The sequence below is a fragment of the Silene latifolia genome, chromosome 10, assembly GCF_048544455.1.
Source record: "Silene latifolia isolate original U9 population chromosome 10, ASM4854445v1, whole genome shotgun sequence".
NCBI classification, from domain to species: Eukaryota; Viridiplantae; Streptophyta; class Magnoliopsida; order Caryophyllales; family Caryophyllaceae; genus Silene; species Silene latifolia.
The window spans coordinates 162208315-162236166 of record NC_133535.1 but is presented as its reverse complement, the minus strand read 5'-3'; the positions used below and the strand labels follow the sequence as shown (position 1 = coordinate 162236166).

At 36.1% G+C, this 27852-nt stretch overlaps 1 non-coding gene across 1 annotated transcript; it reads left to right on the top strand.

The window, feature by feature from the left end:
• Positions 1-17541: 17541 nt before the first annotated feature.
• On the top strand, positions 17542-17648 carry LOC141609569 (small nucleolar RNA R71). The gene has a single exon (XR_012527492.1). It is a non-coding gene; the product is annotated as a small nucleolar RNA R71 (small nucleolar RNA).
• The last annotated feature ends 10204 nt before the right edge of the window (positions 17649-27852 follow it).

Sequence of the window (27852 nt, the reverse complement as noted above, 5' to 3'; positions counted from 1 at the left end):
ACAACTTTGTAGTTTAAGCCGTGAGCAGATTCTGTCATTTAGCTTCCCTAAAATAGCCAACAATGTCATGGTAGTGTGCTGGAAAGTTTGTGAAGGTTCATAAAAGAATGGTATTATCTATAATTTTATTGCTCAATTCATTCTTGTGATTAAGGTATGTTCCCGTGAATTACCTTTACAAATATTTATGATGATAAATATGAAGGTTTGGTCAAATTATATGTGTCTTAATTGTTCATATGTTTAAGCTACTAATTTATTTGGTAATGTCTATAATCTTGGTAAAATTACTTGATAATTGATTTCGAGATTAAGTGAATGAAATTGTTCCAAGATTTTGAATGACAAGTAGCTTGAATGATTGAGTGACCAAAATATTGTTATGTGTATAATATGTTTATCAAGCAAAATATTTCACACATTTGGATTGATTTTTTAGTTTTGATTATGAGATGAACTAAAATTGATATTTGAGTTATGAACCAAATGTGGGGGCTAAATATTTTGTTTTAAATTGATATAGTATCTTGGATATGTGTGACAAAAATTGAAAATGATTATTTGTCAAAGCTTCATAAAAGTAGATTATGGAGAACATAATTTGTCCATGATTATATGATATCTAAAAGTTGAGATGATGAATAAATAAATAATGTGTATTTTTTGTTTGAACGATTATGTTTGTCACTAATTTGTGGCGTGACAACATGTGGGGGAAGACGTTCAACTTATTTGATAAATTTATTCATCATGTTTAGAGTTGATATCTTATAATTTGTGAAGAGCATGTATATCTTTGATTGTGGGGGTGTAGAGAAAATGATAATCGCATGTTTTATACGTGACTAATTGAACCAAAATTAGAAGTATTAATTTGTTGGATAATGGCTATGAAATATAAATAATGGTTGCGTAAGGTTCAATTATTTATGTTACATTTTGCTTACACCACACTATATGAGATTATGATGATTGATTTTATGTTGGTAAGAAGTCAAATTCTTTTTGTAAAATATTGTGGATTTACAAAGAGTAAATATAAGTGAAACAATCATCGAGATTCGTTGTTTTCTAATATAAGAATTATGATGTATATAGAGCTTTTAGTAAATAATATGATTTTGGGTGCAAAATCACAAATACTCCGTGTATGCTTTATTCTATGTCAATTTATTAGAAAGAGAAAATAATATAGAAGATTATTTGTTCTTTTAAACGACATGAGAGTACGAGCTCTATATTTAATTAGAACAATGATGCTAATGAGTTATAAGAGAACATGTTTTGACTATTGTGAGAAGTCTAATATGTATAATTATAGTTGCTTCAATGTAGCTTATGCAGCTAAGTACATTTTGTTCGTGTATTCATTACCAAAGTTATCATTCACATCTGGTGAAGTGTCTAAGGTGCAATATTAAGAATTGCACTATGTTGGATATCTAGAAAGATATTGGATCGACCAAAAGGTAATGACGATCGACAAGGTGAGATCTATGGTGAGTACTATACATTTCCACCTTTAATGGTGATATTGTTTTAAGTCTATTGAGAAGACTATTATAACCTTGTCTATTATGTAAGCATATTATATTGCTCTTAATCTTGTTGGGTAAGATGCAGGGTGATTGTGAAGCTATTATTAGCTACTACTTAATTGTGGGGGCATGAAGTTTTGCCTAATGTTTATCTTTAGCATAATGCTAATATCAACTTAATAATGTTAAAATAATGTGTATAATGACTTGAAGATTTACACATTTTATGCAGATTTGAGATTTGAGAAAGTTGATTGAGAATAATATGCTCACAAATTATTATCTTTGTGAAATTTGAGTGAAGCATATTTAAGCTAATGGACTAAGAAAGAAAGAAGTTCTAGAATTGTCGAGGGGAATGGGGCAAAAGCCTATTAGTTGAGGAATTTGTGGTGGATACCGGAACTTGCTTATGCAAGGGTGGTCTAACGAAGCCATAGATAACTCATACTTGTGTACACTTCCCATTCCTATGACATGTACACTATTTTGGAAGGTTGAACATATAGCTCTTAATGGTCTTATAGCCCAAAATTGGGTGGTCCTTGTGAGACGGACTTGATGAGATCACCGTAATGAAGGAGGTTGAGATATTTCTCTTAATGAATCTATATCCCTTTATTTGGGTGGTCCTATTGAGAAGGACTTGATGGATTCACCGCTATGTTGAAAGGTTGAGCCTTAGAGCTTTTAATGAATCTATATCCCTTGATTTGGGTGGTCTTATTGAGAAGGACTTGATGGATTCACCGCTATGTTGAGAGGTTGAGCCTTAGAGCTCTTAATGATTCTATAGCTCATGCGTGAGTGGTTTATATGGAGATAGACTTGTTGGAATCACCTACGTGAGTGTGAAGGATTGGCCTCCTTCTATGAGAGATTAGGCTATCTCTCTAGAGCACTCGTGAGAATCCCAAGGTTCATTTGGCCATAAATTTGTTGAATTGTATCGCGGAACTCGTTTGGAACTTAAGGTGAGATATGTGTTTGGAATTTACCCCGGAGTCTAGGAGTTCAAGATTTGTTCACTCTCTAGGTGATGAAAGAATTGTTCCATTTCACTATGTGTTAATTCAAATCGAAAGATATTAATGCTTAAGTATCAATCCTTATTAATATGCTCAGAATTTTGTCTATCATTTGCATTAGTGGGGGATTGTTGGAAGTAATGCAAAGGCTAACAATGTCGTCTAGATACATTACATTGTAGAGAAGCCTTCTATTACCTCGTAAGAGAATCTCTCCACTAAATGCATATGTTTATAACCCCATTAACTCCATGTTTATGGTAGTGGTTATGCCTCTTTATAGTGCTAATTAATCACTACAAATATGAGAAGTATGTAGTCATTTGAGACACACATCTTCCATATATCTCTACTATTTCTCTATGATAATTTTGAGCATACCATATGAGTTCCAACTCCTAACGGTTGAGTACACAACTTTTAGGAGTGTTGTGTGACCTTGGGGGACGACGCCTATATCGATTTGTACCATAGTCGGGGCGATTTCGTTTCTCATTCAGTGGCCTCCATACCACGACACAACAATAAATATTCTCTAATTATATCTTCGCCCCTATAGTGATACTATATTTCCAACAGGTATGAGGCCGGAGATATTTGCATTTGACAAACTGAGAAATGATAGGTTCTTTTGAGTTTGAAGCCATGGTGGAATTTGTCCATTGATTTTGCAATTATAAGCATGGAAGTATTCAAGTTGGAAGGGAGGCACCCAATCAGAAGACAGGTTGAGTGTTAGCATGGTATTAGACATGTCTAAATCTGTCAAGCTTGAGAGGTTAGCAAAGTGGGGTTCCGATAAAAGTGTACCTTCCAATGAATTGTAACTAATATCTAGATAATCCAACTTGGAAAGTTTTCCTATGGATGTTGGTACTTTGCCACTCAACTGATTGGAAGAAAGAATTAGATCTTTCAAATTTAATAGAATCCCTAAAGACGCTGGAATCTCACCCGATAACATGTTATTAGAAAGATCAAGGAATCGCAGGTTAGTGAGGTTACCTAATTCATAAGGAACTAACCCACCAAGAGAAGCGTTTGAGAGAATGAGATACTGTAGTTGCTTTATCGAGCCCATCATTATCGGAATCGAGCTATAACTGAAATCATTGAAGCTCAAGTCCAAGCTCTCCAGTTGTCTCAGCTCAAGCAAATACACCATGGATTCAAGTTTCTCCATTTTAAGTAAGAGATTAGTCCAGTTTCCATTAAGATCAAGCTCTGTAACATGGCCTGTTGTGTAATCACAAAACACACGTCGCCATTGGCAGCATTCCTCACCTTCCCATGAAGATGAAACATCTTTGTCGAAATAGGTGAGGTTGTGCTTGAAGTTGAGCAGCGCCGCTCTTTCAGAAGGTTTACACCTCAAGGTTGAGTTACTATTGGGTGAATTTCCGTTGCAGATACACCATCTTGTATTGAAAAATATAAATGTGAAAATTAGAAGGGATGTTATTACTACGTTTCCCATTGGTATGAAGAAACAGTGGTAATTGAAATAGATGAATTAGATTTTAGTTAAACGCATAACCCACACCTAAATGAATTACGGAGTAGATTTTAGTTAAATGTATAAAATTCATTTAAAAGGAGGCACGTTGCACAGGCTTGGCCGTGGAAGTGCTAGGGGACCAAAGGGCTACTAGCAGGGACGAAGCTAGGGCAATATAATGACCAGGGCCGATTTCATCAATTATTTCGTTAGTCTAAACTCGTTTATCATAAATCACACCCTTATTTAACATTGTTGATATCTATTACGCCTTCCGCTCCAATTATTTGCGTAAATTTTATATTATTTGCGAAAGGTATTTTAATCAAAAGTAAAGTAACGAATGAAATTGAAGATGTATTATTTTTAGATTATTGTATTAAACTTACAAGTAAATGCATAAATTATACCAAGCTCATTACAGTATAGTTTAGTTGGGGCGAGAGGGCTCGGTTTAGTGTAATTCATTACATTTGACTAAAATACTCTTTATAATGAACATAGAAGATAAACGAATAAATGAGACCGAGGGAGTACTAACAAAGAGCACTAGCAATAATAAAAATGTTCTCATTCTCTAAATATTATGTAAACATTTAGTATTAGTTAAAAGAATTAACGGTCACAAAAATGAATGCTAAGGGCGAATTATATGGACACAACAAAGATTGTAAGATTAGCCAAAAGAAAAACTACATAAAATACTCTTGCCTTGAATCGAAGACGTGATCTCAAGGAGTAATCACTCTTCCATCACGTTACCACTACACCAGTTACAAAATGCTTGGCAATTAATTATTCCGTTTGAGCTTACCTGGGCCATAGCCCATTAGGCCCGGGAATAGCTCCGTCTCTAGCTACTAGAGAAGACTACTGACTTGAAAGTATGAAAGTCGTCGTCTGTTGTGGGTGGCGGGTGCCAGGAAAATGTGGCAACATAACCTTCTTTTTCTTGAAAAATGAGTGGATTACATCATGGGTCCCTTCCCTATAAGTACTGTAACAAACAAACAAAACTAAACTAGACGTTATGCAGATTTGTGAGTAGAAATGTACGCTTAACGACCGGGCGAAGACCTTGACTTAAAATACACATTGACTGATGACTACTAGACCTGACAAACAGATCGGGTTGTGTCGGGTTCGTGTTCGTGTCACGTGTTGTGGGTGCCAGGAAAATGTGGCAACAAAACCTTCGTTTTCTTGAAAAATGAGTGGATTACATTTGTTCATCCTAATGCATTGGAGCTAAAAATTTTGATATTTCTTTTACGAGTAAATATCTTACAGCTTCCAAACCTTAGGAATTGTCGCATTTATTTTTGGCACTAGGATTAAGGAATGTAAGAGATTGTGAATGGAGTAGGGAGTTGTTTCCACCGATTTTTACGCAGTCTGGAATTCGGCCAGGCTATTTCAGGGTATTTCGGTCAGGGTTGATTATGGTGAGGTTAACTAATATCATCCTATTATGATGGTATTGTGGTCATACCTTTACAGAGTTTTATTATAAAGTAAAAAGAGATAAATTAAAAGTAAAGAATAATAAAAGAAGACATGACACAAAGATTTATACGTGGAAAAATTCTTAAATGAAAAAAAATTACGGGCACTAAACCAGGAGAGAATTTCACTATGTATTTTGCAAATGGCAAAATTCAAAGCCTATTGAAGGTTAGAAATGTATTCATACTACTGTGATATTTTCATACATTCATTACACGGATAGTTCTTTGCGGAGGAAGGATTGTTGGGCGGGGGGCGGGGGGCGGGGGAGGGGGGGGGGGGGTGGTGGTGGTGGTGGTGGTAAGGCAACTCTAAAAAAGTTCAAAAATTTCAACAAAAAACTTTGAAATTTTTGCCCTTTGGCATGGGCGAGCGCCCCCTCTAGCCCTCCCCTAACTTTACCATCACTGATTCTCATGATATGGTTAAGGTTTACATTTCTTTTCCCAAATGTCGCTACTTTTCTCAAAAATTATTTATGTGGCTCATATCTTACTGGGTTGAAACGCTGTGGATGCGACACGTGTCAACCCAGCATTAAATACAAGTATTAATTACAGCTGAACATTAAATATAAACATAATAAATGCAGCATAAATCTAAGTAAATATTAATTATAATTTAATAAATTTTATTATAAAATTATATTAAATAATTACGTTGATTTGATTCTAAATTTATTAAAAAAAATATTTTGATAAAAATTCTAAATTGTAAATAAAAACGTTCATTGCAAAAAATGCTTTCAATCGAGTATACTTTTCATTATATTTATTAACATAATTTGATATGTAGAGATGATTAAAGTGAGCATCTTACAATGTTTCACATTTATGTAAAAAAAAAAAGCATTTTGAGAAAGTTATAAAACTTAGACCATTAATTTTATTAAGAAAAATATATTTTAAAGAGTCATTGTATATATTAAAAAAAAACTTAAAAAAAACTACTAAGATATAAGTTTTTATAGTGTGGGAACGAAAAAACTATATTGCGACAAAATGAATACATATGAGATTTTGAGAGTTTAAATATTGTGATAACGAGTATGTATGTACATAGTGATCACGAATGAGTTTGAATAATTAAAAGAAAAGTAATGATTATTAAGTAATATAATATTATATAGGGTTTTTCTACGTGATACCCCTATATTTTTGAAAATATAAGTGGTACCCCTAAATGTAGTAAAATGTTCTAAAAATACCCAATCTACTAAAAATCACGTTTAAATATGTTATATTTTGTAAAGAAAATATGTTTACAATTGAGTAGACGATGTTTATGTTAATGACATGACAAATTATTGCCAAAAAAATCAATATAAAATGTATAAATTAAACATTCTAAAGAGGCGGATTAGAGCATTTTGGGTATTTTAAGATGTTTTTATCATGTTTAGGGGTACCACAGGTATTTTTGAAAAGCGAGGGGTATCACATAGAATTCGAATAAGTACAAGGGTATCATGTAGAAAAACCCTATTATATAAATAACATGAAAAAAGTAAAATACACATTAGATTTTTCTTTAATATCTTTAGTTAAATATGTATACGTCAAGAACAAAACATTAGTTATGACTAACTAGATATTACTTTTATTTAAATATTTTATACGTTAGCTTATAAAAATGATATTTGAGAAAATTCAACCTATTTTATTTACGGTAAACTCTTAAACATCGTTATATATAGTTGTTAAAAAAAAGGTGCAAATTTCTGATAGATATGTTTGACACATAGCACATGTAAGACACAACCAAAACATTTGAATAAGTTTAGTTTGGGCCATATATGTTTGATGCATAAATATCAAACGTTATACATACAAAATTAAAAATTGCATAAAATTATATTCACATCATTTTGAATAAATCTTTTAACTGATTTGGAACATAACATATCGTGAAATGATATAATTTGATACCTTAATGTTGATTGTTGCATTATTCGAATAAATTTTATTTTAATTAATGTGATAATTTGATCAGTTACAATTTTTTTTTTTTGTAAAACGTTGATCATGCGTAATTAACTACTCCGTATAACTTAGTATTAGTTTTAATTAAAATTATATTTATTTTATTTTAAAACACTGAACTTAAACCTAAAAAAATAAAATTTGAGAAAAAAAATTAATTTATTTTTATTTATAGGTAAAAATATTAAAGGTTATATACGAATTATATTATTTTTCTTCAATTATAATAATAAAATTTTAAAACAGGCCGCGCGAAGCGCGGGATACTACCTAGTATTTCTTATTCACGAGTTTATTAAGCCACGATACGTTTTTCTAAAATCGTAAATCTCGGAACGACGGTCATTTTGAAAAAGAAAAAAAAAACATTTTATGAATGTATGGCCAAACACTACTACAAATACAGGCAACCACAACGGCCCTTTAACAACACTTATTCACGAAAATCATCAAAACACGTTGTAGAATTGATTCCGCGAATTTTACCAAACTTAATTACAACGGTTCTGTGTTGTTAACCGTTGTTATTGGTTTTAACAACGGGTCATACTTAAACAACCGTTGTTAATGAAAAAACTAATAACAACGGTTAAATTTTAACCGTTGTTAATGGTTTGGCGCCAAATTAGTGAAAAGTAATCACAACGGTTATATTAGAACCCGTTTTTAATACTTTTTAACAACGGTTGTAGACTCAATAACCGTTGTTATTAATATTATGAAAATCTTAAGAACGACATATTGATTTATTCTGCTATACGCTACAAAACACAAACACAAGCTAATACTGCTACTATATCATCCTCCATTCCTCCCTGATCGTCTCTCTGTCTTCATCTCCGTCCTTTGTTGTCACGTCTTCTCTCCCTCATCGTGTTTATCAATCAGGTATATATATGTTTCTTAGCAACGCTTATAGATATAGGATTTTTTGGGTTATTATCTAATTTGTTGATAATTTAGCTTAATTGCTTTCCTGAATTTCGTTTATTTGTTTGCCTATTATTGTATTTTCTGAATTAGTTGCCTATTATTACGAATGTAGAATAATTACTCGAACTTGGGTGATTGATGCAAATATGAGTGACCGCACCTACAAGGATGGTTTAGCTGAATTTTATGAATTCGTTTCGAACAATTTGAAAGGTTCTTCTAGTATTGCATGTCCTTGTGAAAGATGTGATAATATTAGCTATATGGCTTTTCCGGACGTTAAAATACACCTAGAAAAGTGTAGATTTAGTCGATCCTATACACTTTGGATTTTTCATGGGGAATTATTAGAGGAAGAGAATAACTCTGAAGAAGATGATGTTGAGGTACACGAAAGGCTAACTGATGATCCTGAGTTTGCCGAGTTTTTTGAGTTGGAAGAGTTGGAAGTAGAGAAGTTGAATGTTGGGTCTATAGATAATGAAGAGAATGATGATGAGTCCATTGCTTTTGAAGATGTAGGTGATGACACTAGTAATTGGGATGACCTTAACAACATGTATGAGAAGTTGTGTGAGTCAGAAGCACCTCTGTATCCTGGTTGTAAGTTCACAAAAATGTCTACTTTGTGGTGAAGTTGTATAATATCAAGGGGGCAAATGGGGTGAGTGACACGTGTTTCACTAGTTTTTAGCCTTGATAAAGGAGTTGATTCTGATGGTAATGTTCTACTGTTAAGACATATGAGGCGAAAAAACTAATAAGAGGAGTGGGTATGAAATATGAGAAAATACATGCATGTCCAAATGATTGCATATTGTATCGGAAATTATATCAAAACTTAACCAATTGCCCTAAATGTTTGGAGTGGCGTTATAAGGATAAGGAAGGGATCCCGGCTAAGGTGTTGTGGTATTTTCCATTGATACCAAGAGTCATAAGGATTTATGCGAATCCCGATGATGCAAAAATGTTAACTTGGCATGAAACAGGAAAAATAAATGATGGAAAGCTAAGACACCCGGCAGATGGTAAGCAATGGAAATCGTTCGACGCTAAGTATCCCGAGTTCGGCAATGAACCTAGAAACTTACGTCTAGCGCTGTCCACTGATGGAATGAACCCACACGGAAACATGAGTAGCCAACATAGTACTTGGCCAGTAGTGTTGGCTATTTATAACTTACCTCCATATGTGTGCATGAAAAGAAAGTATTTGATGTTGTCGTTGTTAATTTCCGGCCCTAAACAACCTGGAAATGATATAGATGTATATTTGGAACCTCTTCTAGATGATTTGCGATTGTTGTGGGATAAATGGATAGAAGTATTTGATGCATATAAGAACGAAACTTTCAATTTGAGAGCGATGTTATTGTGTACAATAACTGACTATCCGGCTTATGGCGACCTTTCTGGGCACACAGTTCATGGGAGAGAGGCTTGTCCATTGTGTGGGGAGGATATCGAGTCTGAATACTTGAAGTCTTCTCGTAAGTATGTGTATATGGGAAATAGGAGGTTCTTGTCTCATGACCATTGTTATCGCAAGATGCAGAAAGCATTCAATGGAAGACAAGAACTTCGTCAACCTCCTAGAATTTTGAGTGGGTGATGGTTATCAAATAATACCTCGCAAGTGCACGATTTATCGTTGTGCAAAATTGAGGGTCGATCCCACAAGGAGCTAGGAAGACTACTAATCGTTTTAACTCTTTTGTTTAGCTAAGTCGACAATAAATGATGAGTGTAAATATCTAAAAACTAGACTAAACAAAATGAAATGCAATTTAACTAGAGAATGTAAAATGAGCAAGAAGGACTAAGTTGTAATTCAAATAATTAAAAGGCCTAGAACTCGGTTCTCCCACAACAATTCGTAATTCCACATACTAATTCCCTAGGCTAATCGTTTAGGTAAACGGGCAAGGAGGAGATGTCTCTAATTCGCCTAAGACCCCCCTCTCGGGTTCGAAATAGGACACTAGTACTACCCACCAACCCCCCTCTCGGGTTCGAAGGTCGGAATCCCTAACTCAATACCCGACTACCCCAAAAACATGCATATTTCCGAGGAGGTCAAGAACTTGGTCAAGGTCATTAAGCCCCATCAATTTCCGGGTCATCCAACTCCCTCTCTCGAGGGTCGATTTCAAACGCTAGTGTAGAGGTGTCCTACCCCGGTTCTCCCTTTCGGTCTCAACCCAGGTTAACAATAGGGTCAAGTCCCGGATATCCAAATCACAACCTAACCAACTCTCGTTGGTGGACAAGGGTTATAAATCGACACTACCCAAAATCAACCCATAAACCAAATCAATCCTCCAAACTACCCTCACCAATTTCCCCAAATAATTAGCCTTTATGAGATTTAATTAGTGAAATTACTCATGTTGGGCCAAACCGAGTCCTAGTGGAAGACTACTCACTAATCATGGTACCAAGAGCAATAAAAATAACAAAGATGGTTTCTTTATGCATAATCATGATGGAAGTGTAAATTCTATTACTAATCATGCAAATACCCAACTCAAATTACAAGGAAAGACAATTTAATTCAAGAAACAATGAAGATTAAACTTAAAGGCACAAGCTTTAAGTCAATAAACACAAAGACTCAATCTTTAACATGAGAAATCAAAGATTCAATCTTGTAAACAACAATGGTGAATAGAGAAAAGATGAACAAGAAAGAGAATAACCTCAATTAAACAATAAGAAGTAGTATTCAAACATTAACAATTAAACAAAACTTAAAAGAAGGTAAATGTAAACAAATGAAATTTAAAGGAGAGAATTATACCAAAAACATGGAAACTTTGAATTGATGGAAGAACTTGGATAAACAAGAGATTGATTAAACTAATTAAGGAATGATTACCAATTTTATTGAAGAAATATTGAAAGGGAAATATTTAGGGTTCTACAAATATTGAGAGAGTAAGAGAGACTAATTTCCCATCTAATTTCTAAGGTAAGTAATGGGTGTCCAATGTAGGGGTGTAGTCTTTATACTAGTCTAATTAGTAATAATAACAATAATTTAATAATAATAATAATAATAATAATAATAATAATAATAATAATCCTAAAACTCTCTAATTACACGACACCTTAATTCCAAAACCCAAAACAAAAGCAAAACAAGACAAACAAGGGAGGAAGAGGACGGATGCAAAATAGCAGCAGGGGCCAAGGGCCGGCAGTCCGGCGGCCGGAGGCTTGAACGGCGCCGAGAATCCTCAAGAAAATGGACGAAATTGATGTTTCACAGCCGGTTGGTGGGACGGCAGCCGTGTGGTCGGCTCAGGGCATTTGTTTATTTCTCATTCGTGAACAAGGAGGGAGGAATGTCGTGGCAGCCGGTTGGCCGGCGGCCGTGCTGTCGGCTGGTGCTTGAATTTCAGTCCCGAGTTGAAGAATGCGAGCTGCTGGCTGCATCATTTCCTGAGTCGTCGAACTCGGTACCGCGACGAGGTTGAGGAGCTCGGTGATTGAGGTAGAGGATGGTGAGTGAGATGGTGGTCGAATCTGGGTTGAGAAATACTCGGGTTTCGATTCCGAGTTTGCGCATGATGGATGGTAGCTGAATAGTTGATGATGATGGTAGCTTTGTTTGGTGATATGAATGAATGAAAAATTGCCATCGTTAATGGAGGTTGTTGGAAAATTGGGGAAAGAACGAAGGAGCAGGGGATTCATTTTAATTGTTTGGGTTTTCAAGGTTTGGTTTGACTTTGACTTGGCTATTGTTGGCTTGTTGCATCATTTGCTTTACATGATTACTCAACTCGCCTTAATTCCGTCTCAACTCGATTTGCTTTTCAATTTCCGTCTCATTATTGCGCCTTGCTTTCTCGTTTCACCTTAACATTAAATTAGAATGATATTAATACTAATATTATACAATAATCACACTAATTATTAATTATAGCAAGGATGACTAATTATTATAAATTAGTAATTAAATGAGCTTTTTAGACATTTAAGCACACAAAATCGAGTCGTAATAAGATTAAATATGGGGTAAAAAGTGACTAAAATACTATTTATCAAACCTCCCACACTTAGTCCTTACTCGTCCTCGAGTAAGCTCATTAAATAAACTAAGACCCGTAATATAAGAGACTAGCTAAACTAATAATATCCTATGAAAGACAATTAACGGGCCTTCTCCGTCCCTTCAACTCACAATGAAACACAATGAGGTATGTGCTCCTTTGCAAGGCAAGTGGGGGCTTGCGGAAAATTTTTGATGCAATCATTCAATTAAGCACAAGTCAACATATATGATGCATCACAAAAATCAAACCGCTTTCCTCATCTAAGCGGCCGTTTTGGTTTTCAAAAACCGAACAAAGAGTCATTAGTGGAGGATGTCGTCTCCGGGTCTTACCAAGGTGCCGACTCCCTAATTCTAGCTCAAGTAACCAAAATTGACAACACGGGATGCCAAAGAAACAAATTCTAGGCGGGAAAGGGGAAGTACTTCGCTATACTTCCAAGAATGACACGACACACGCAAGATTCGACTCCATATCAAACCGTTGACCAAAAGGAGACCAAAGACCGACTCTCACGGGTTTCACTAGTCACTCAAATGAAAGAACGGGGTGATTTTTGTGACAAAAAGTAACCAAAGTCACTCTCCTAACTCGACTTGCGAAGCATGCCCGCAATCTAATATGGTACTCCATCCAATATCCGCAAGAGAAATGTCAAATGATGCACATACAAGAGACAATCAGGTTGTAATGGGGCTTGGGTTAGGTAAAAAGGGATTGGTGCAAGCACCGGTTTTTAGGAAATGTGGGGCTAAAGATCGAGTAGTCGCCACATCTAACCAATTCACTAAACTCTACCAATGCAAATGAATTTCTTCACAAAATATGACAAGATTGTCATTTCAAAAATTGTCCAATCATCTTCAAAATAAATTCAACTTGCATATTACTAACCCTTTATTTGACTCAAAAATATACATTCTTTTCTTTTTGCTTTTTCATTTCATTTTTCTCTTTTTCTATTTGTTTTTCTCCTTCATTTTTTTCTTCTTCTTTTTCTTTTCTTCTTTGATTTTATTTCTTGCATTTTTCACGACTTGTTCACCTCTTATTAAACAAAAGTAGCCAAAGTTGCATTTCACTCATGTGGCATTAAGATCATACACCTCAAGGAGAGTCAAAATTTCAACCCAAATATACTCCACAAAAGAACCACAATGACGAACTACTCAACCAAGGTGAGTTGTTTATGGGATGTAGTTATTTTGTTGGCAATAAAAACGATAAGGCTTAGGCTCAAAATGGGTTAACAAAAGGAAACAATTGACTCAAGGGCATAACAAAAGCTTATTTGGCTATTGTGAGGTTACTTTATTTGAACAAAGTTGTCTCAATATGCACATCTACACTTCTACGGAATCAAGGAATGAGCTCCATACTTATGCGTTTTGACATGACATACCACGTAAGGAGAACTACTCTCATAACCTAAACGGGACCGGTTTGATGGACCGGCCATATGGAGGCTCTATCCTCACATTTTAGTAGTTATGTCGAGCCTAGGTCAAGTCTCGGGCCTAATACGGTCTCACAAGGTGGTCGCAACTTGGTTGTTAAGCTAGACATCCGGGTTTTTGCAAGCAAAAACCCTAACATGTGTCATCAAAAGGCACGAGCTATCAAGAGGGAAATGACAAGGGCAAAACAATTATCATCATTGACGACATATACCCTCCACATTTAGACCATCTATGCAACTATTTACATACGAGATGCAACGTGTATGAAATGCAACTAAACATATGAACAAACTACGTGAATGCAAGAGTGAACACATATATACATGTCTAATCTAAATGCATACAAGTTCTAGTCCTAACAACACATCAACAACACACGCATATCCAAAACGGTTCCCAAAAGGAACACCCACATCACATATCCCGTCCTCCTCCATGCTTATATACAAAAAGAAAAAGGAAGGATAAAGGAGAAAAGAATTGGAAGAATTTTACCAAGCGTCTTCTCCGATGATTCATGTGTTGCCTATCAAAATGGTTAGGACAAATGCAATATATATAATATAAACAATGCAATATTTTTGAAATTTTTGAAATTTTTCAATTTTTAGGCATTTTTGTATTTTTCTCAAATTAACAAGCAAATATATACAAATATAAACAATATGCACAAAGTGGATATTTCCCTCCCCACACTTGAGATTTACATTGTCCTCAATGGAACAAAGTATAGGGAGAGAATAGGAAGAATAAATAACATATTTTTGTTGGTTTTTGAATTTTCCAAAATTAAAGAACATGTTTTTGGATTTTTTTTGAATATTTGAAAATAAATAACATGTTTTTGGTATTTTTAGAATTTTCAACTTTTTAAGATTTTTATGTAATGAATCCCCTCCCCACACTTAAAACATGAAATTGTCCTCAATAGAACAAATGTAGGGGGAACAAAAATGCAAGTAAAGTATAAGTAAGGGAAGAGAATACATACAATTTAGTGGTTCTTGAGGGACTCCACCAAACCTCTCATGCAAAATTTTGTTGTTTGAAATTCCAAGTAGCATGATCCATGTCACTCAAGGCACGGAGGAGACGGTCAAATGCTCTATCAAAACCTTCAACTAGACACAAGTAGTGCCAAGCTATAGCAAACCGCACCCGACCTCTCTTCCAACACTTCTTATCATAGTCCCTCTTACCCTCCTTGGCTTCCTTTCTAGGGTCCTTTTGATGGTTAGAACCCTTAAACTTGGAATGGTAGTTAGGTGGTAGGAGGAACGGAATCTCATAAGTTTCACTTGTTGGGCAACTCTCTTCTTGGTCACCAAAGTAAGGAAAATGGTAGGGAATAGTAGGTGGAGGAGTCAACTTCTCAACATTGAGGTTCATGATGTTGTCATTTTTATCCCCATTTTCTTGACTCTCTTTTTGAACCGAACTATTTCCATTGAGAGCCGCCTCCAAGGCATCGATTTGAGCTTCCCAATCACTTGAAGAGTTATCCAACCAAGGTTCACCTTCAAAAGAGCTTAGAACAAATGAATCCGGAGAGTTCAAATATAATTCAATCTCATCATCAATTTGGTCTTCAAATTCATCTTTTCTTGAATCATATTCACCCAAATCTTCCTTCACATCAACTCCCAACACATCATCAACTCCATCCCCCTCCTTGGTTCGACAAACTTCAAATGGGTCCAAATATGAAGGCTCAAGATTATGCTCATTCAAACAATCCTCCAACACATCCACTCTACAACAAGAGTCACTCATAGAAGGAGATTTCATGGAGTTTTCCAAGGAGAATTCTATCTTGTCATCACCAACTTGAAGAGATAGTTTGCCATTTTTCACATCAATCAAGACACCCCCCGTAGCAAGGCAAGGGCGTCCTAGGATGATTGGAATTTTAGAATCTTCGGGGATATCCATCACATAAAAATCACAAGGAAATTCAAGTTTACCCACTTTGAGTGGGACATCTTCCACAAGGCCAATTGGATACCTCACCGATCTATCCGCAAGTTGCAAAGATACTCTTGTAGGTGAAAGTTCAAAACCCTTCAATTTCTTGAAGATATTGAGAGGCATGAGGCTAATGCTTGCCCCCAAGTCACATAAGGCTCTCTCAATATGAACGGTCCCAATTGTGCATGGTATGGAAAAACTACCCGGATCTTCAAGCTTTGGTGGCATCTTGTGCAATAGGATAGCACTACATTCTTGTGATAAATTGACCATGGTACTTGGACCCAATGAATTTTTGTTGGAAATCAACTCCTTCAAGAATTTTCCATATGCGGGTATCTCCTTGATGGCATCAATAAAAGGCATGGTGATGTTCACACCTTTCATCATGTGCATGAATTTCCCATACTTTTGCTCAAGCTTTGCTCTTGCCAACCTTTGAGGAAAAGGAATTGGTGGCACATATGTTCTCACAACTTGTTCCTTGGGTTCTTCAACAATTTTGGTAGGTTCATCAACTACCATGGGAGTTTCCACAACAACCTCTACAAGATCATCTTCAACCACTTTTGGTGGTTCAACCACAACTTTCGGTTTGCGACTCTTTTTCCTCTTTACGAACACCCAGTCTTCCAACTCCCTACCACTCCTCAAATGTATAGCATTAATGGTCTCGGTTTTACCCGGAAATTTTCCATTCGAGGCTTGAAATTGACTTATTTGAGAAGCCAATTGAGAGATTTGATTATCCGTCATTCTTTGGGAGGCTTGCATTTGAGTCCTTAGTTGGTTGATAGAGGATGTTGTCTCCTCTTGTTTTTGGTTGGAATGAGTGATGAATTGGGTTTGAGTGTTGACGAGTTGGTTTTGAGAATTCATCAATTGCTCCATCATGAGCTCCATGTTTGATTTGGGTTGGGTGGATTGTGGAAAGGGTTGAGAATTTTGTTGAAATGGTTGAGAATTTTGTTGAAATGGTGGTCTTGGTTGAAAGGTGGGATTTTGCTTTTGGGCTTGGATATTTGGTGTAAATTGTTGTTTTTGTTGGAAAGTGGGGTTTTGGACATTTTGTGAGCCATGGGAAAATTTTTGGTGGGATATCACTCCGGGATGGTATTGATTGTTGTTGAAGGCTTGTCTAGCCGGAATTGATTCCCACACTCCATTCACTTGCTCCATACAATTTGTCTCTCCCATCATCAAAGGACATTCATTTGGAGGATGCCCTTGATCTCCACAAATCTCACAACAATACACTTGAGACCTACTTGATGAAGAGTTTCTAGAGGTGTTGCTTGAGTTCAACAAAGCAATTTGTTGCTTGAGTTCTTCTATCAATCCCTTAACTTCCACATTGTTTGTTGATTCCACATTGGACTTCCCTTTCCTCTTGTGGCGATCATTATTCCAATGAAAAGTACGGGATGCCATCTCTTCTATAAGCTCCTTAGCCGTCTTGTGATCAATTTTGTCTAATGCCCCCTTCCCCGAGCCGGAATCTAGGTTCATTTTCATTTCATTGCTCAACCCCTCATAAAAGTTGTTGATCAACTCATCATCTCCGATCCCGTGGTGAGGACACAACCTTTGGAGTCCCTTATACCTTTCCCATGCCTCGTAAAGGGTCTCATCATCATGTTGGGTGAAGCCTTGGAGCTCATTCTTGATTCTTGCGGTCCTTTGTGGTGGAAAGTACTTGTTCAAGAAGGCTTTGGAGACATCATTCCAAGTTCTAAATGAATCGGGCTCACAACTCTTCAACCATTCCTTAGCACTCCCCCTCAAGGAATAAGGAAAGAGTCTAAGGCGGATGGCATCCTCCGACACTCCACTTGCTTTGAACATGTCACAACTATCCAAGAATTCATTAAGATGTTCATTGGGGTTTTCGGTGGCTCCCCCTCCGAATTGGTTTCCTTGGACTAGTTGCAACAAAGTAGCCTTCACATCAAAGTTATTGGCTTGAATAGGTGGCTTGACAATACTTGGGTTCACCACCTTCTTCGGAGCCAAATTATCCCTCATAGGAACCGCGGCCATTGTTGGTTCTTCGGGAATTCCAAATGGAATCTCAAAAAACTCAAAAGGGCCCGGTTCTTCTAAAACACCTTTCACTACTCAAGAAAGGGATTAGTAACAAAGAAAGACCTAGTCTAAACTAGAATAAAACGATTAATATCTAGCCTTTGCTCCCCGGCAACGGCGCCAAAAACTTGATGGTTATCAAATAATACCTCGCAAGTGCACGATTTATCGTTGTGCAAAATTGAGGGTCGATCCCACAAGGAGCTAGGAAGACTACTAATCGTTTTAACTCTTTTGTTTAGCTAAGTCGACAATAAATGATGAGTGTAAATATCTAAAAACTAGACTAAACAAAATGAAATGCAATTTAACTAGAGAATGTAAAATGAGCAAGAAGGACTAAGTTGTAATTCAAATAATTAAAAGGCCTAGAACTCGGTTCTCCCACAACAATTCGTAATTCCACATACTAATTCCCTAGGCTAATCGTTTAGGTAAACGGGCAAGGAGGAGATGTCTCTAATTCGCCTAAGACCCCCCTCTCGGGTTCGAAATAGGACACTAGTACTACCCACCAACCCCCCTCTCGGGTTCGAAGGTCGGAATCCCTAACTCAATACCCGACTACCCCAAAAACATGCATATTTCCGAGGAGGTCAAGAACTTGGTCAAGGTCATTAAGCCCCATCAATTTCCGGGTCATCCAACTCCCTCTCTCGAGGGTCGATTTCAAACGCTAGTGTAGAGGTGTCCTACCCCGGTTCTCCCTTTCGGTCTCAACCCAGGTTAACAATAGGGTCAAGTCCCGGATATCCAAATCACAACCTAACCAACTCTCGTTGGTGGACAAGGGTTATAAATCGACACTACCCAAAATCAACCCATAAACCAAATCAATCCTCCAAACTACCCTCACCAATTTCCCCAAATAATTAGCCTTTATGAGATTTAATTAGTGAAATTACTCATGTTGGGCCAAACCGAGTCCTAGTGGAAGACTACTCACTAATCATGGTACCAAGAGCAATAAAAATAACAAAGATGGTTTCTTTATGCATAATCATGATGGAAGTGTAAATTCTATTACTAATCATGCAAATACCCAACTCAAATTACAAGGAAAGACAATTTAATTCAAGAAACAATGAAGATTAAACTTAAAGGCACAAGCTTTAAGTCAATAAACACAAAGACTCAATCTTTAACATGAGAAATCAAAGATTCAATCTTGTAAACAACAATGGTGAATAGAGAAAAGATGAACAAGAAAGAGAATAACCTCAATTAAACAATAAGAAGTAGTATTCAAACATTAACAATTAAACAAAACTTAAAAGAAGGTAAATGTAAACAAATGAAATTTAAAGGAGAGAATTATACCAACAACATGGAAACTTTGAATTGATGGAAGAACTTGGATAAACAAGAGATTGATTAAACTAATTAAGGAATGATTACCAATTTTATTGAAGAAATATTGAAAGGGAAATATTTAGGGTTCTACAAATATTGAGAGAGTAAGAGAGACTAATTTCCCATCTAATTTCTAAGGTAAGTAATGGGTGTCCAATGTAGGGGTGTAGTCTTTATACTAGTCTAACTAGTATAGATCCCGCACAAATGTGCGGTTTTTTAGATAGGGATATTAGTGAATGTAACAATTATACTATTGGTATTTAATAGTGTAAAACTGTAAATCCCGCACATTTGCGGTATATATAGAGGTTTTATTTTTAGTTATTATTTAAATATTTTAAATTGATACATTATTAATTTTTCATATTTTTCATATATCTCATCGAATTTCGATATGAGAAAAAAATGAACTATGAACTAATCAAGAGAATTTAGTAAAGTTATAAAATATGTTTAATGATTTTTTTCTTTAACATAAAACTAATGATTACAAATAATAAATTTTCTCAAATTATGTTAATGATTTTTTATTTTTTTTGTGATGAAGCTAATTATATCAATTTAATATTTTGTTTTATACAAAATGTGTCAAGTCATTCTCTCATATATAATAATACATAACAAAAATTTAGAAATTTACAGTTTATAAAATTATAGTGAATTTATCTTCTTTAATTAAAATATTATAATTTAGATTTTCAAAGAAAATATTATTATTTGATTTGATTAAAAGGTTATATTTTGATGAAGTGATAATAATTTAAAGAAAGAAGTATTTTTGTTTTCTTATTTAGCTTGATACCTTTTGGAGGAAAACTTTGGAGAATTAGTATATAGGAGGATTCATTCCAAATTTTATACCTTCAAATTTTTATATTTCACCTAATTTATTTTAATATGAGAAAAAAAAACGTAGTATGTCATGAATTTTTTTTTAACATAAAGTTAATGATTTTATTTTATAACTTTGCTTAAATTATCTTAATGAATTTTTTTCACGTAGCTAATAATATTATTTTATTGTTTTATATAGTTTAAGTATGTATTAAGTCATTTTCGAAGAAAAAAATTAACAATTCTGTATTTTATAATTTTATACTCCTTTTATTTATAATTATAATTTAGAATTTAATAAAAAAAATCATGCTTTAAGAAAAAAATTATAGTTTAATTGGAAAATTTTATTTCTTTCCTTATATAAATAGGTGGAGTTTGGAGGGAAAACTTTTGAGAATTTTTATTCTCTTAGTAGTAGGGGGGATTAGTAATAATAACAATAATTTAATAATAATAATAATAATAATAATAATAATAATAATCCTAAAACTCTCTAATTACACGACACCTTAATTCCAAAACCCAAAACAAAAGCAAAACAAGACAAACAAGGGAGGAAGAGGACGGATGCAAAATAGCAGCAGGGGCCAAGGGCCGGCAGTCCGGCGGCCGGAGGCTTGAACGGCGCCGAGAATCCTCAAGAAAATGGACGAAATTGATGTTTCACAGCCGGTTGGTGGGACGGCAGCCGTGTGGTCGGCTCAGGGCATTTGTTTATTTCTCATTCGTGAACAAGGAGGGAGGAATGTCGTGGCAGCCGGTTGGCCGGCGGCCGTGCTGTCGGCTGGTGCTTGAATTTCAGTCCCGAGTTGAAGAATGCGAGCTGCTGGCTGCATCATTTCCTGAGTCGTCGAACTCGGTACCGCGACGAGGTTGAGGAGCTCGGTGATTGAGGTAGAGGATGGTGAGTGAGATGGTGGTCGAATCTGGGTTGAGAAATACTCGGGTTTCGATTCCGAGTTTGCGCATGATGGATGGTAGCTGAATAGTTGATGATGATGGTAGCTTTGTTTGGTGATATGAATGAATGAAAAATTGCCATCGTTAATGGAGGTTGTTGGAAAATTGGGGAAAGAACGAAGGAGCAGGGGATTCATTTTAATTGTTTGGGTTTTCAAGGTTTGGTTTGACTTTGACTTGGCTATTGTTGGCTTGTTGCATCATTTGCTTTACATGATTACTCAACTCGCCTTAATTCCGTCTCAACTCGATTTGCTTTTCAATTTCCGTCTCATTATTGCGCCTTGCTTTCTCGTTTCACCTTAACATTAAATTAGAATGATATTAATACTAATATTATACAATAATCACACTAATTATTAATTATAGCAAGGATGACTAATTATTATAAATTAGTAATTAAATGAGCTTTTTAGACATTTAAGCACACAAAATCGAGTCGTAATAAGATTAAATATGGGGTAAAAAGTGACTAAAATACTATTTATCAGTGGGCATGAAGTTTATCATAAAGTAAAGCATATTGAGATAGATTATGGGAAGAAGAGCGGCTCTAAATTGTCTACTCGTGGGTATAAGAAAAGATCCATATTTTTTGATAAACTTCCATATTGGCCACGACTGGAGGTCGGGCATTGCCTCGATTTCATGCACATTGAGAAAAATGTCTGTGATAATATTATCAATACCCTTCTTAATGTTCCTGGTAAAACAAAGGATAACGCCGCAGCTAGGGAAGATATGAAAATGATGGGTATTAGGCTAGAGTTGGCACCACGGAAGAGAGGTAATCGTACATTTTTACAGCAGACTTTTACCCTTTCACGGAATGAGAGAAAAGAGTTATGTGCATGCTTGAATGGAATTAAAGTGCCACATGGTTATTCGTCGAACATCAAAAGCCTAGTATCGATGCAAGACCTAAAACTCACCGGGTTAAAGTCACATGATTGTCACACTTTGATGCAACAATTACTACCTGTGGCTATTCGTTCCATTTTACCTGAAAAGGTAAGATATGCTATAACTAGATTCTGTCTCTTCTTCCAGTCCATATGCGAGAAAGTCATCGATCCCGATGACGCGGATTCATTGCAGGACCTCGTTGTAACCTCTCTTTGTCAGTTGGAAATGTATTTTCCACCCTCTTTCTTCACTATCATGATTCATCTGACCATTCACTTGGTTAGGGAGATTTTGTAACTTGGGCCCGTGTACTTGAGATACCAGTATCCTTTCGAAAGATTGATGAAAGTCTACAAGGACTATACATCTAATCGGTATCGCCCGGAAGGTTGTATTGTTGAACGCGCTATTTTAGATGAAGCTCTTTCATATTGTTACGCTCATCTCTCCCCTGAGGAGTTGATTGGCGTTCCTAAGAATCGTCATAGTGACTGGATGACCGGAAAAGGTATTAGGGGCCGGGTTGAAAAAATTGTGACACGTGAAATGTTGCATTTAGCACACATGTATGTGCTAAACAACGAAGATGAGGTGCAACCTTATATTCAACAACACAAAGATGAGCTCAAATACGATCACCAAAACAAGACCGAGAAGTGGATTGTGAACGAGTATACGAAGACGTTTCCAGAGTGGTTTAGGAATATTGTCTTACAGTGTACTGATCAAACTGGTGATGACATCTCTCCTAGGTTACTACGTCTTGCTTTAGGTCCACAAGCCAGGGTCACCTTTTACAACAGTTTTGCCATTAATGGATATACTTTTTACACCCGCGAGCAAGATGAGGTGAGCACAATGCAAAATAGTGGTGTGAGTTCTGAATTTGAGGCAATGCACTTTGCTACTTCAAAAGATAAAAAGCCTATTTGGGGAAAATGCCTTTATTATGGTGTTATTCAAGAAATATTGGTACTAGATTACATTGATTTCACAATGCCTTTGTTTCGATGTAACTGGGTTGATAACAACATCCATTGTGTCCGAAAGGATAAGATGGGATTTACGTTGGTCAATCTGGGTAAGGTTGGCAATAATAAGGATGATCCTTTCATAATGACATCTCAAGCTAAACAAGTGTTCTATGTCACCGATCCTATGGATAAGAAGTGGTCTGTTGTACTGTCTATAAGGAAAAGAAGGAGTAGTCCATCCGATAATGGTGATGATGATCAGGATGTCGTTTTTGAGGGAATGGATCAGTCTACCACTGTATCTTATTTCGACGATGTTGACACTGATCATGAGGACACTGAAAGCATCTATATGCGTGATGACCATGGTGAAGGTATTTGGGTTAACGAAGAAACTATGACATCCAAGAAACGCCCCGATCCCGAGATAGTTCATCAGGACACAAGTATGCATGCATCTTTGGTGTTGTCTTATTTTCTTGATCTTATTATTAGATGTGGATCTTTGGTGTTGAAATTCTTTGAATAATGTTGCAAAGTATATGGTGTTTTCTTTGTTACAATATGTATTGTTACAGGTTTGGACTGTAATGGAATTACAGTAATTTTTTTAAAAAAAAGAGGTTCAACAATAACAACGGTTATATAAATTACCCGTTGTTAATACTTTCAACAACGGGTGTAGTACCTCTACCCGTTGTCAATTATTTTTTTGACATATTTCATTTTGGCGCAAATTTGGTGAAAATATATTACAACGGGTATATTTTAACCGTTGTAATAAACTTTTGACAACGGTTTACTTTTATTGACCCGTTGTTATTAACATATAACAACGGTTCTTCTTTGAGCACCCGTTGTCAATAGTTTGTCTGAATAAAAAACTAATATAGAAACCCATACAGCATGCCATACGCAAACACACACAACATTATTAGTTCAACCGTTGGTATCCTGTGTTAATTCTTCTCACTTCCTCGCTTTTTACATTCTCGTCGCCAGCCGTCGCCCAGTTTCCGAAACCCTTATTCCGTTGCCTTCCCTTATCATCTTGCTCGTTCTCTTTATCATCATCATCAACAGGTATGTTCACTTTAATTTTGTGTTTCGTCATTAGGGTTTTAAGACGATCATCTTGTTTCTTTTTCATGCATCTGTTTGTTTTTCGTCTTCTTTGTTATCTTTATCATCCCGCATCATCTACTTTACTCCTCTTATTAGGGTTTAGGATTTTAGAAGCTCAATCTGTTGTTTTAAATTTTCATTCCTATTAGGGTTTAGGGTTTTAGATAATACTCTGCATGTACGTTGTTAAGTTGTTCATTTCCAGCTATATCATTCATATTTGGGTTTTAGGATTATCATGGGTGAAAAACGTAAAAGAAGTCAAAAGAATAATGAGTCTGGTGATAATAAGCCTGGTGAGAGGGGTGCTACGAAGTGCAAGAAAGTCCTTGCAGCTATAGCCGCTAAACAGTAGTTGTTCCAAATAACATGGAGTGAGATGGGTTTCCCTCTTTGGTCCAAATGCGGGTCTTTTCTCCGGTTGGATTGGTGCTTGCACAAGACAGTTTGTGCCTATCCATTTAGATGATGTTAGAACTTTGAATCCAAAATTGGCGGAGTTATACTTGGCTCGTGTAAAGGAAGGCTTTATTATACCCGATAAAAGCCATGATGAGTATTTAATGCATAAGGCCGCGGATGTCCACAGCGGTGGAGGTGTGGCGTTGCTAGGGATTGGTTGTATGTGGACAAGGCAACGGGGGAGATGCGTAAGAGCCCACCGGAAAACAAGTGTTCCACCATCAAGCAGGAAGAATGGGATCTTTTCAAAAAGATGAGAACTACTGAGAAGTTTCAGGTTAAATATCCTCGCCTTTTAACGATTTACCTATCATTTTTTTAATTAATGAGTCCTTTATATAATCTTTTTATTATCTCATATACTTGCGCTTTTATATAATTATTTGAAGGCCGTTAGTAGAAGAAATCGTGCTAACATTTCATGCAAGAAGGGGAAATTCTATGGTTCTCGAGGCGGTTACAGAAAGATAGAAGATGACCTCGTAAGTAGCATGCATTATTCCCCTGTGAAACTTTATTTTTTTAATCACACTTGGACTTGCATTGATACACATTTACGTGTATAAATGTTACCATGTTAATGTGTAGGTGGCAAAGGGAGTGAAAGAGGTGGATCGGCATGTAACTTATAAAGCAGGGCACACGCCTAAAGGATCCCGGTCGTCGCGTGACAAATATGATGAGGAAGTTTTGGCCAACATAGTAATCATTATTTTATTAAGACGAGTTCATTACTAACTTTATTATTTTAGTCACAAATATAATTTGAAGTTTATTTAATATATTATAGGACAACGTAGTGAAAGAGGTAGAAGAAGGGAAATTCACTCCCAGTGGTCGTAATGACGTTCTTGCTAGAGCGATCGGCCGACCCGAACATCCAGGTCGTTTGAGGGGCGTCCCGTTACAGGTTGGAGTAACGAAATATTATGGGAAAACGCCCGAGATAAAGAAGAAAAGGAAGACTAAGTCCGAGAACGCCGACATGGTAACATTTATTCTATTATTTTCATTTAAGTTCAATTCACATGTTATTGTTGGGATAAAAATTGCTGACACATTACATTCTTGGCAAGCGACTTGATTAATGACATCCGTACTACTAAAAGCTGAATGCTGGAGGTAAGCTTTCGAAGAAGAAGTGAAGATGATGGAGGATGTCATTTCTAAAGGGGGTAATAATAAGGTACAACAGATTGGTCAAGAGGCCGCTACTACCTTGGCAATACATGACAAGGAAGTATCGGTCAACGAGAGATTCAGAAAGATCGGTACCTAATAATGCTTCTGAAGTTGTAACAACCGAAGCCGATCAGTACCTAATACTTCCTTATTTTTCTTTTTTTTTTTTTTTTTTTTTGGGTAAGATCGGGGGTGTGTTCCCTGCCGGCTCTAATGCTATAACCGACATCGTGCCATTGGTTAATTTTATTAGGTAAATAATGGGTCCGAAAAGGAGATGCAACTTGAGAAGACGGCTGATGGAAAACGAAGATACATCCCCTTCAAGTCGGTTCCTGTTTTTGAGTAAGGTATGCATGAAGTGTTTAATTAGTTAAATTTATATGAATCTTTGAAGTTTGTGCAAAAATCGGCCCGAGACAGAAAGCGTTTTGCAAGATCTTTTGAATTTGAAGCGTTTTTGCAAAGATATAATAATGTATGTGTATATTCTTTAGGCCGTAAACAAGACGCCGATTATTCTTGCGACCCTAAATCCGAAAAGCCACATGTGCGTGTTGGCGGGGTCTCGTAGAAAGTGATCACACCAAATCTGCAGCAATGAAATCGTAGTTCATGGCGAAAAACTTTTGCGAATCATACCAAAGTAGAGATAACTACAGTCTTACCAGGCCATGAAAACTTGCAATCGTCACTGTCCCAGTTCGTGACGACATTACCATTCTGGGAGATGCGCTTGGAAGTTTCATCCAATGGCCTTCTACTCACATCTACTTGGCTCGGCCGTCTTAGCCTCAGCGGAAAGCAGTTGGGGTTAGAAGAAATACCTTTATATATATATGTTAAAATTTTTAATTGTTGAATGTTTTTATATGTTAAATTTATATGTTATTTTTTTTTGTAGGGAACAAAAAAGCCGGCTTTGGCGGATAAGCCTAAGTCCACAGACATGCCAACGACCTCGTCGAGACAACAACTTGATGAGGTATTTAATTAACTTCTCCATTTTTTTAAAAACCTCGCTCCCTTTATTTATATTTTGTCTGTTTATAAAAAGCATGGTAATTTTGTGTAGGGGACAAAAAAGACTGATAAGCCTAAGTCTCCAGTCTTACCTGCTACTACTACCTCATCATTGAAAGAGCAGGTTGACGAGGTATTTAATTAAGTACGCTTTTATTTTTATTACTCCAACTGCTAGGATATGTTACCTTTGGATTTTTTATTATTTTAATTATCTACTACATGTGTAGGTGGTGGTAGTAGCGAGAAAATCAAAGACTCATTCTTTCCGGACTGAAAGTAGTTAGGAGTTTAAACTCCACACAATATAAAGGGAAGGATTACATGCAAAAAGTAAGAACGGTGACGATGAAGAAACTTCATGAGGAGGCTGCCCATCGCATAGCCAACGAGCAATTGATAGCTATTCCGCTCGAGGAGGATATTCTAGGGGCTGAGCGCCAAGCACATCTATCATGGGATCTGCTAGCCGTATGGGCTGGCCTAGACCAAATTGATATAGCACACATATTTGTTTGGATGAAGTAAGTTTCTTAATAAATAATTTCATAGTCTAATAATATTCGACTACTAGATAGTGTTTTAAATACCGGAATTAATACCGTAATAATGTAGGATATTGAAATTGAGAGTGATCCCCGAGAAGAATATTCCATCTGATCAATACGGATTCCTGTGCCCCTATGTTTTATCTTTATTTATTCCGGATTTCTCGTTCGAACAACGGGTAGATTATATTGCTCAAAGAATTGGCGACAACCAAGAAGTGATTTTTGGCGCTTATAATGAAAAAGGGTAATAAACAAATTAATATTACGTTTCCCCCTACAATTGCATTTTCATAACTAATATATGTACTTGTTAATAATGATGATGTCTCTTGATGTAGGACTCATTGGGTGCTAGCGGCCATCATGCCGACAAAGAATAAAGTTTTCGGTTGGACTCTTTACATCATCAACCAA